The sequence below is a fragment of the Arachis hypogaea genome, chromosome 5 (genome assembly GCF_003086295.3).
Source record: "Arachis hypogaea cultivar Tifrunner chromosome 5, arahy.Tifrunner.gnm2.J5K5, whole genome shotgun sequence".
Classification (NCBI taxonomy): Eukaryota; Viridiplantae; Streptophyta; class Magnoliopsida; order Fabales; family Fabaceae; genus Arachis; species Arachis hypogaea.
In genome coordinates this window covers 24,844,787-24,852,585 of record NC_092040.1, presented here as the reverse complement: position 1 = coordinate 24,852,585, position 7,799 = coordinate 24,844,787, and the positions used below count along the sequence as shown (strand labels likewise).

The window sequence follows — 7,799 nt, the reverse complement described above, 5'->3', positions numbered from 1 at the left end:
GTGACTGACAACCACTTCCATTCTACCTTAGATCGGGGGCATATCTCTTGGATTCCTTGATCAGAATCTTCGTGGTATAAGCTAGAATTGATGGCGGCATTCATGGGAATCCGGAAAGTCTAACCTTGTCTGTGGTATTCCGAGTAGGATTCCGGGATTGAATGATTGTGACGAGCTTTAAACTGCTGAAGGCTGGGCGTTAGTGACAGACGCAAAAGAATCACTGGATTCTATTCCAACCTGATTGAGAACCGACAGATGATTAGCCGTGCTGTGACAGAGCATTTGGACCATTTTCACTGAGAGGATGAGATGTAGCCATTGACAACAGTGATGCCCTACATACAGCTTGCCATAGAAAGAAGTGATGAAAAACCAGAAGGAAGAAGTAGGAAAGCAGAGATTCAGAAGGAATACAGCACCTCCATACACCTATCTGAAATTCCCACCATTGGATTACATGAGTAACTTTATCTTTATTTTCTATTTATTTTATTATCATTATTTAAACCAATAATCTCTTAAATTAGTTAAATCCGCCTGACTGGGATTTACAAGATGACCATAGCTTGCTTCATACCAACAATCTCTATGGAATCGACCCTTACTCACGTAAGGTATTACTTGAACGACCCAATACACTTGCTGGTTAGTTTTGCGGAGTTGTGACAAAGTGTGATTTATGTTTGAGAGCACCATGTCTTTGGAGCCATTGTTGATGATCACAATTTCGTCCACCATGTTTTTGGCGCCGTTACCGGGGATTGTTCGAGTATGGACAACTGATGGTTCATCTTGTTGCTCAGATTAGGTAATTTTCTTTTCAAAAAGTTTTCAAAAATTTTTCAAAATTTTTCTTTGTTTTCGTTTTTCCAAAAAAAAATTTATTTTCGAAAATTTTTTTAAATTATTCTATGGCTTCAAAACTTTCAAGAAAGAATTCTAGAGTTTCATGGTAACATGTTGAATCCTAGCTGGCTATAAAGCCACATCCAAACTCCTTTGGGATTGGTCTTCAACTAATCACCACAATGCATGTAACCCCTGAATTGGAGCTTTAGGCTAACATAAAAAGATTCCTGGAATTCTTCTTAAAGATTTTGAATTTCTTATTTTTTTTCCATATGTTTTTCGAAAAAATATAATAAAAATACAAAAAAAAATTAGAAAATCATAAAAACAAAAAATATTTTGTGTTTCTTGTTTGAGTCTTGAGTCAATTTTTTAAGTTTGGTGCAATTGCATGTTTTAAAAAAATTATTATGCATTTTTCAAAAATTCATGCGTTCATGGTGTTCTTCATGATCTTCAAGTTGTTCTTGCTAAGTCTTCTTGTTTGATCTTGATGTTTTCTTGTTTTGCATCTTTTGTTGTTTTCATATGCAATTTTTTGTTTGTTAGAATCCATGCATTAAAGAATTCTAAGTTTGGTGTCTTGCATGTTTTCTTTGCATCAAAAATTTTTCAAAAATATGTTCTTGATGTTCATCATGATCTTCAAAGTGTTCTTGGTGTTCATCTTGACATTCATAGTGTTCTTGCATGCATCTTGTGTTTTGATCCAAAATTTTTATGTTTTGGGTCATATTTGTGTTTTTCTCTCTCATAATTAAAAATTCAAAAATAAAAAATATCTTTTCCTTAATTTTCTCATAATTTTCAAAAATTTGATTTGACTTAGTCAAAAAATTTTAAAATTAGTTGTTTCTTACAAGTCAAGTCAAATTTTCAATTTTAAAAATCCTATCTTTTCAAAACTTTTTCAAAAATCAAATCTTTTTCATTTTTATCTTATGATTTTTGAAAATTTAAAAATATTTTTCAAAAATCTTTTTCTTTATTTTATCTTTATTTTCGAAAATTATGCTAACAATTAATGTGATTGATTCAAAAATTTGAAGTTTGTTACTTTCTTGTTAAGAAATGTTCAATTTTTAAATTCTAGAATCATATCTTTTAGTTTCTTGTTAGTCAAGTAATTAATTTTAATTTTAAAAATTAAATCTATCTTATCTTATCTTTTATATCATATCTTTTTCAAAATTTTATCTTTTCCAAAAAATTTGATTTTAAAATATCTTATCTAACTTCTTCTTATCTTTTCAAATTTGATTTTAATTTCTTTTTCAACTAACTATTTGACTTTTTGTTTGTTTCTTATCATTTTCAAAACCACCTAACTACTTCTCCCTCTCTAATTTTCGAAATATCTCACCTCTTTTTTCAAAATTCTTTTTAATTAATTAACTAATTGTTTTAAAATTTTAATTTTAATTCTATCTCATCTTTAATTTTCGAAAATCATTAACTCCTTTTCAAAATTAATTTTTGAATTCTCTTTCTCATCTTCTTCTATTTATTTATTTATTTACTAACACTTCTCTTCACCTCTCTTCATCTCCAATCACTGCTTCTATCCTCACCCTTGTGTTTGGGTTCTTATTCACTTTTATTCCTTTCTTCTTCTACTAATAATAAAGATCCTCTTTACTGTGACATAGAGGATTCCTCTTCTTTTCTTGTTCTCTTCTCTTTCATATGAGCAGGAACAAGAAAAAAGGCATCTTTGTTGAAGCTGATCCAGAACCTGAAAGGACTCTGAAGAGGAAACTAAGAGAAGCTAAATTACAACAATCCAAAGGCAACCTTTCTGAAATTTTCAAACAAGAGAAGGAGATGGCAGCCGAACCCAACAACAATAATGCAAGGAGGATGCTTGGTGGTTTCACTAAACCAACGTCCAAGTTTGATGGAAGAAGCATCTCAATTCCTGCCATTGGAGCAAACAATTTTGAGCTGAAACCTCAATTAGTTGCTTTGATGCAACAGAACTGCAAGTTTCATGGACTTCCATCTGAAGATCCTTATCAGTTTTTAACTGAGTTCTTGCAGATTTGTGAGACTGTCAAGACAAATGGAGTAGATCCTGAAGTCTACAGGCTCATGCTTTTTCCTTTTGTTGTAAGAGACAGAGCTAGAACATGGTTGGACTCACAACCTAAAGATAGCTTGGACTCCTGGGATAAGCTGGTCATGGCCTTCTTGGATAAATTCTTTCCTCCTCAAAAGTTGAGCAAGTTTAGAGTGGATGTTAAGACCTTCAAGCAAAAAGATGGTGAATCCCTCTATGAAGCTTGGGAAAGATACAAGCAGATGACCAAAAAGTGTCCTTCTGACATGTTTTCAGAATGGACCATATTAGATATATTCTATTATGGTCTATCTGAGTTTTCCAAAATGTCATTGGACCATTCTGCAGGTGGATCCATTCACTTAAAGAAAACGCTTGTAGAAGCTCAAGAACTTATTGACATGGTTGCAAATAACCAATTCATGTATACTTCTGAGAGGAATTCCGTGAATAATGGGACGCCTCAGAGGAATGGAGTTCTTGAAATTGATGCTCTGAATGCCATATTGGCTCAGAACAAAATGTTGACTCAGCAAGTCAACATGATTTCTCAAAGTGTGAATGGATGGCAAAATGCATTCAACAGTACTAAAGAGGCATCTTCTGAAGAAAAAGCTTATGATCCTGCAATGGCAGAGGTAAATTACATGGGTGAACCTTATGGAAACACCTATAATTCATCATGAAGAAATCATCCAAATTTCTCATGGAGGGATCAACAAAAGCCTCAACAAGGCTTTAATAATGGTGGAAGAAACAGGCTCAGCAATAGCAAGCTTTTTCCATCATCTCCTCAGCAACAGACAGAGAATTCTGAGCAAAATACCTCTAACTTAGCAAATATAGTCTCTGATCTGTCCAAGGCCACTTTAAGTTTCATGAGTGAAACAAGGTCCTCCATCAGAAATCTAGAGGCACAAGTGGGCCAGCTGAGTAAGAAAGTCACTGAAACTCCTCCTAGTACTCTCCCAAGTAATACTGAAGAGAATCTAAAAAGAGAGTATGGTGCACGAAATTGTGATCATCAATGGCGCCATCAACATGGTACGCACAATTGCAATCTCAACTCTTTATCACAACTTCGCACAACTAACCAGCAAGTGCACTGGGTCGTCCAAGTAATAAATCTTACGCGAGTAAGGGTCGATCCCACAGAGATTGTTGGTATGAAGCAAGCTATGGTCATCTTGTAAATCTCAGTCAGGAAGATTCAAATGGTTATGAATGATTTATGAATAAAGCATAAAATAAAGATAGAGATACTTATGCAATTCATTGGTGAGAATTTCAGATAAGCGTATGGAGATGCTTTGTCCCTTCCGTCTCTCTGCTTTCCTACTGTCTTCATCCAATCCTTCTTACTCCTTTCCATGGCAAGCTGTATGTTGGGCATCACCGTTGTCAATGGCTACAGTCCCGTCCTCTCAGTGAAAATGTTCAACGCGCTCTGTCACAGCATGGCTATTCATCTGTCGGTTCTCAATCATGTCGGAATAGAATCCAGTGATTCTTTTGCGTCTGTCACTAACACCCCACAATCGCGAGTTTGAAGCTCGTCATAGTCATTCAATTCTTGAATCCTACTCAGAATACCACAGACAAGGTTTAGACCTTCCGGATTCTCTTGAATGCCGCCATCAATTCTAGCTTATACCACGAAGATTTCGATTAAGGGATCCAAGAGATATCCACTCAATCTAAGGTAGAACGGAGGTGGTTGTCAGGCACACGTTCATAGGTGAGAATGATGATGAGTGTCACGGATCATCACATTCATCAAGTTGAGGAACAAGTGATATCTTAGAACAAGAATAAGCCGAATTGAATAGAAGAACAATAGTAATTGCATTAATACTCGAGGTACAACAGAGCTCCACACCTTAATCTATGGTGTGTAGAAACTCCACCGTTGAAAATACATAAGAACAAGGTCTAGGCATGGCCGAGAGGCCAACCTCCCAAAGAGGGTTCAATCATAAAAACATGATCAAAAGATATAAATACAATAGCAAAAGGTCCTACTTATAGAGAACTAGTAGCTTAGGGTTTACAAAGATGAGTAAATGATATAAAACTCCACGTCCGGGGCCACTCGGTGTGTGCTTGGGCTGAGCATTGAAGCTTTCATGTGTAGAGACTTTTCTTGGAGTTAAACGCCAGCTTTTGTGCCAGTTTGGGTGTTTAACTCCCATTTTTGTGCCAGTTCCTGCGTTTTACGCCAGAATTCTTGAGCTGACTTGGAACGCCTGTTTGGGCCATCAAATCTCGGGCAAAGTATGAACTATTATACATTGCTGGAAAGCCCAGAATGTCTACTTTCCAACGCAGTTGAGAGAGCACCAATTGGACTTTTGTAGCTCCAGAAAATCCACTTCGAGTGGAGGGAGGTCAGAATCCAACACATCTGCAGTCCTTTTCAGCCTCTGAATCAGATTTTTGCTCAGGTCCCTCAATTTCAGCCAGAAAATACCTGAAATCACAGAAAAATACACAAACTCATAGTAAAGTCCAGAAAAGTGAATTTTAGCTAAAAACTAATAAAAATGTAATAAAAACTAACTAAAACATACTAAAAACATACTAAAAATAACGCCAAAAAGCGTATAAATTATCCACTCATCAGAGTGCAAGGCCATTGATATAATCAACATGGCCGAACCTAGAGAGGAAGGAGAGGACGTGAATCCCAATGAGGAAGACCTCATGGGACGTCTCTCAAGCAAGAAGGAGTCCCCTATTGAGGACCTAAAGGAATCTGAGGCTCATATAGAGACCATAGAGATTCCATTAAACCTCCTTCTACCATTCATGAGCTCTAGAGACTATTCTTCCCCTGAAGAGGATGAAGATGTAAATGGAGAGCAAGTTGCTCAATATCTAGGAGCCATCATGAAGTTGAATGCCAAATTGTTTGGTAATGAGACTTGGGAAGGTGAACCTCCCTTGCTCATTAGTGAACTAGATACATGGGTTCAGTAAATTTTACCTCAAAAGAGACAAGATCCTGGAAAATTCTTAATACCCTGCACCATAGGCACCATGACCTTTGAAAAGGCTCTGTGTGACCTAGGGTCAGGCATAAATCTTATGCCACTCTCTGTAATGGAGAAGCTGGGGATCATTGAGGTACTGCCTGCCATATTTTCATTACAATTGGCAGACAAGTCAGTAAGACAAGCTTATGGATTGGTAGCGGACGTGTTAGTAAAGGTTGAAGGCCTTTACATCCCTGCTGATTTCATAATCTTAGACACTAGGAAGGAGGAGGATGAATGCATCATCCTTGGAAGACCTTTCCTAGCCACAGCAGAAGCTGTGATAGATATTAACAGAGGAGAATTAGTCCTTCAATTGAATGGGGACTACCTCGTGTTTAAGACTCAAGGGTGTTCTTCTGTATACATGGAGAGGAAGCATGAAAAGCTTCTCTCAGTACAGAGTCAAACAAAGCCCCCACAATCAAGCTCTAAGTTTGGTGTTGGGAGGCCACAGCCAAACTCTAAGTTTGGTGTTGAATCCCCACATCCAAACTCTAAGTTTGGTGTTGGGAGTCTACAACATTGACTTGATCACCTGTGTTGCTCCATGAGAGCCCACTGTCAAGCTATTGACATTAAAGAAGTTCTTATTGGGAGGCAACCCAATTTTTATTTATCTAATTTTTGTTTTTCTTTTTTTTGTTCTTTTATGTTTTATTAGGTTCTTTTATGTTTTATACGCTTTTTGGCATTGTTTTTAGTATGTTTTAGTTAGTTTTTATTATATTTTCATTAGTTTTAGTTAAAATTCACTTTTCTGGACTTTACTATGAGTTTGTGTGTTTTTCTGTGATTTCAGGTATTTTCTGGCTGAAATTGAGGGGCCTGAGCAAAAATCTGATTCAGAGGTTGAAAAGGATTGTAGATGCTGTTGGATTCTGACCTCCCTGCACTCGAAGTGGATTTTCTAGAGCTTTAAAAGCCCAATTGGCGCGCTCTCAACGGAGTTGGAAAGTAGACATCCTGGGCTTTCCAGCAATGTATAATAGTCCATACTTTGCCCGAGATTTGATGGCCCAAACTGGCATTCCAAATCAGCTCAAAACTGCCCGGCGTTAAACGCCGGAACTGGCACAAGAATGGGAGTTAAACGCCCAAACTGGCACAAAAGGTGGCGTTTAACTCTAATAAAAGTCTCTACACATGAAAGCTTCAATGCTCAGCCCAAGCACACACCAAGTGGGCCCGGAAGTGGATTTTTATGTAATTTACTCATTTCTGTAAACCCTAGGCTACTAGTTCTCTACAAATAGGACCTTTTACTATTGTATTTTCATCTTGGTTCTTCTGGTTCCCTCTCTGGGGCCGAAGCCAATGATCACCTTTATCACTTATGTATTTTCAATGGTGGAGTTTCTACACACCATAGATTAAGGTGTGGAGCTCTGCTGTACCTCGAGTATTAATGCAATTACTATTGTTCTTTTATTCAATTCAGCTTATTCTTGTTCTAAGATATTCATTTGCACCCAAGAACATGATGAATGTGATGATTATGTGACACTCATCATCATTCTCACTTATGAACGAGTGCCTGACAACCACTTCTGTTCTACAAGCAAACAAGGCTTGAATGTTTATCTCTTGGATCCCTTGATCGAAAACTTCGTGGTATAAGCTAGAATTGATGGTGGCATTCAAGAGAATTCGGAAGGTCTAAACCTTGTCTGTGGTATTCTGAGGAGGATTCAATGATTGAATGGCTGTGACGAGCTTCAAACTCCTGAAGGCTGGGAGTTAGTGACAGACGCAAAAGAATCAATGGATTCTATTCCAACCTGATTGAGAACCGACAGATGATTAGCCGTGCCGTGACAAGGTGCGTTGAACATTTTCACTGAGAGGACGGG

At 37.2% G+C, this 7,799-nt stretch overlaps 1 non-coding gene across 1 annotated transcript; it reads right to left on the bottom strand.

Annotated features, from left to right (window-relative positions):
• Positions 1-3,075: 3,075 nt before the first annotated feature.
• LOC112805003 (small nucleolar RNA R71) lies at positions 3,076-3,179 on the bottom strand. The gene has a single exon (XR_003203618.1). It is a non-coding gene; the product is annotated as a small nucleolar RNA R71 (small nucleolar RNA).
• Positions 3,180-7,799: the final 4,620 nt, after the last annotated feature.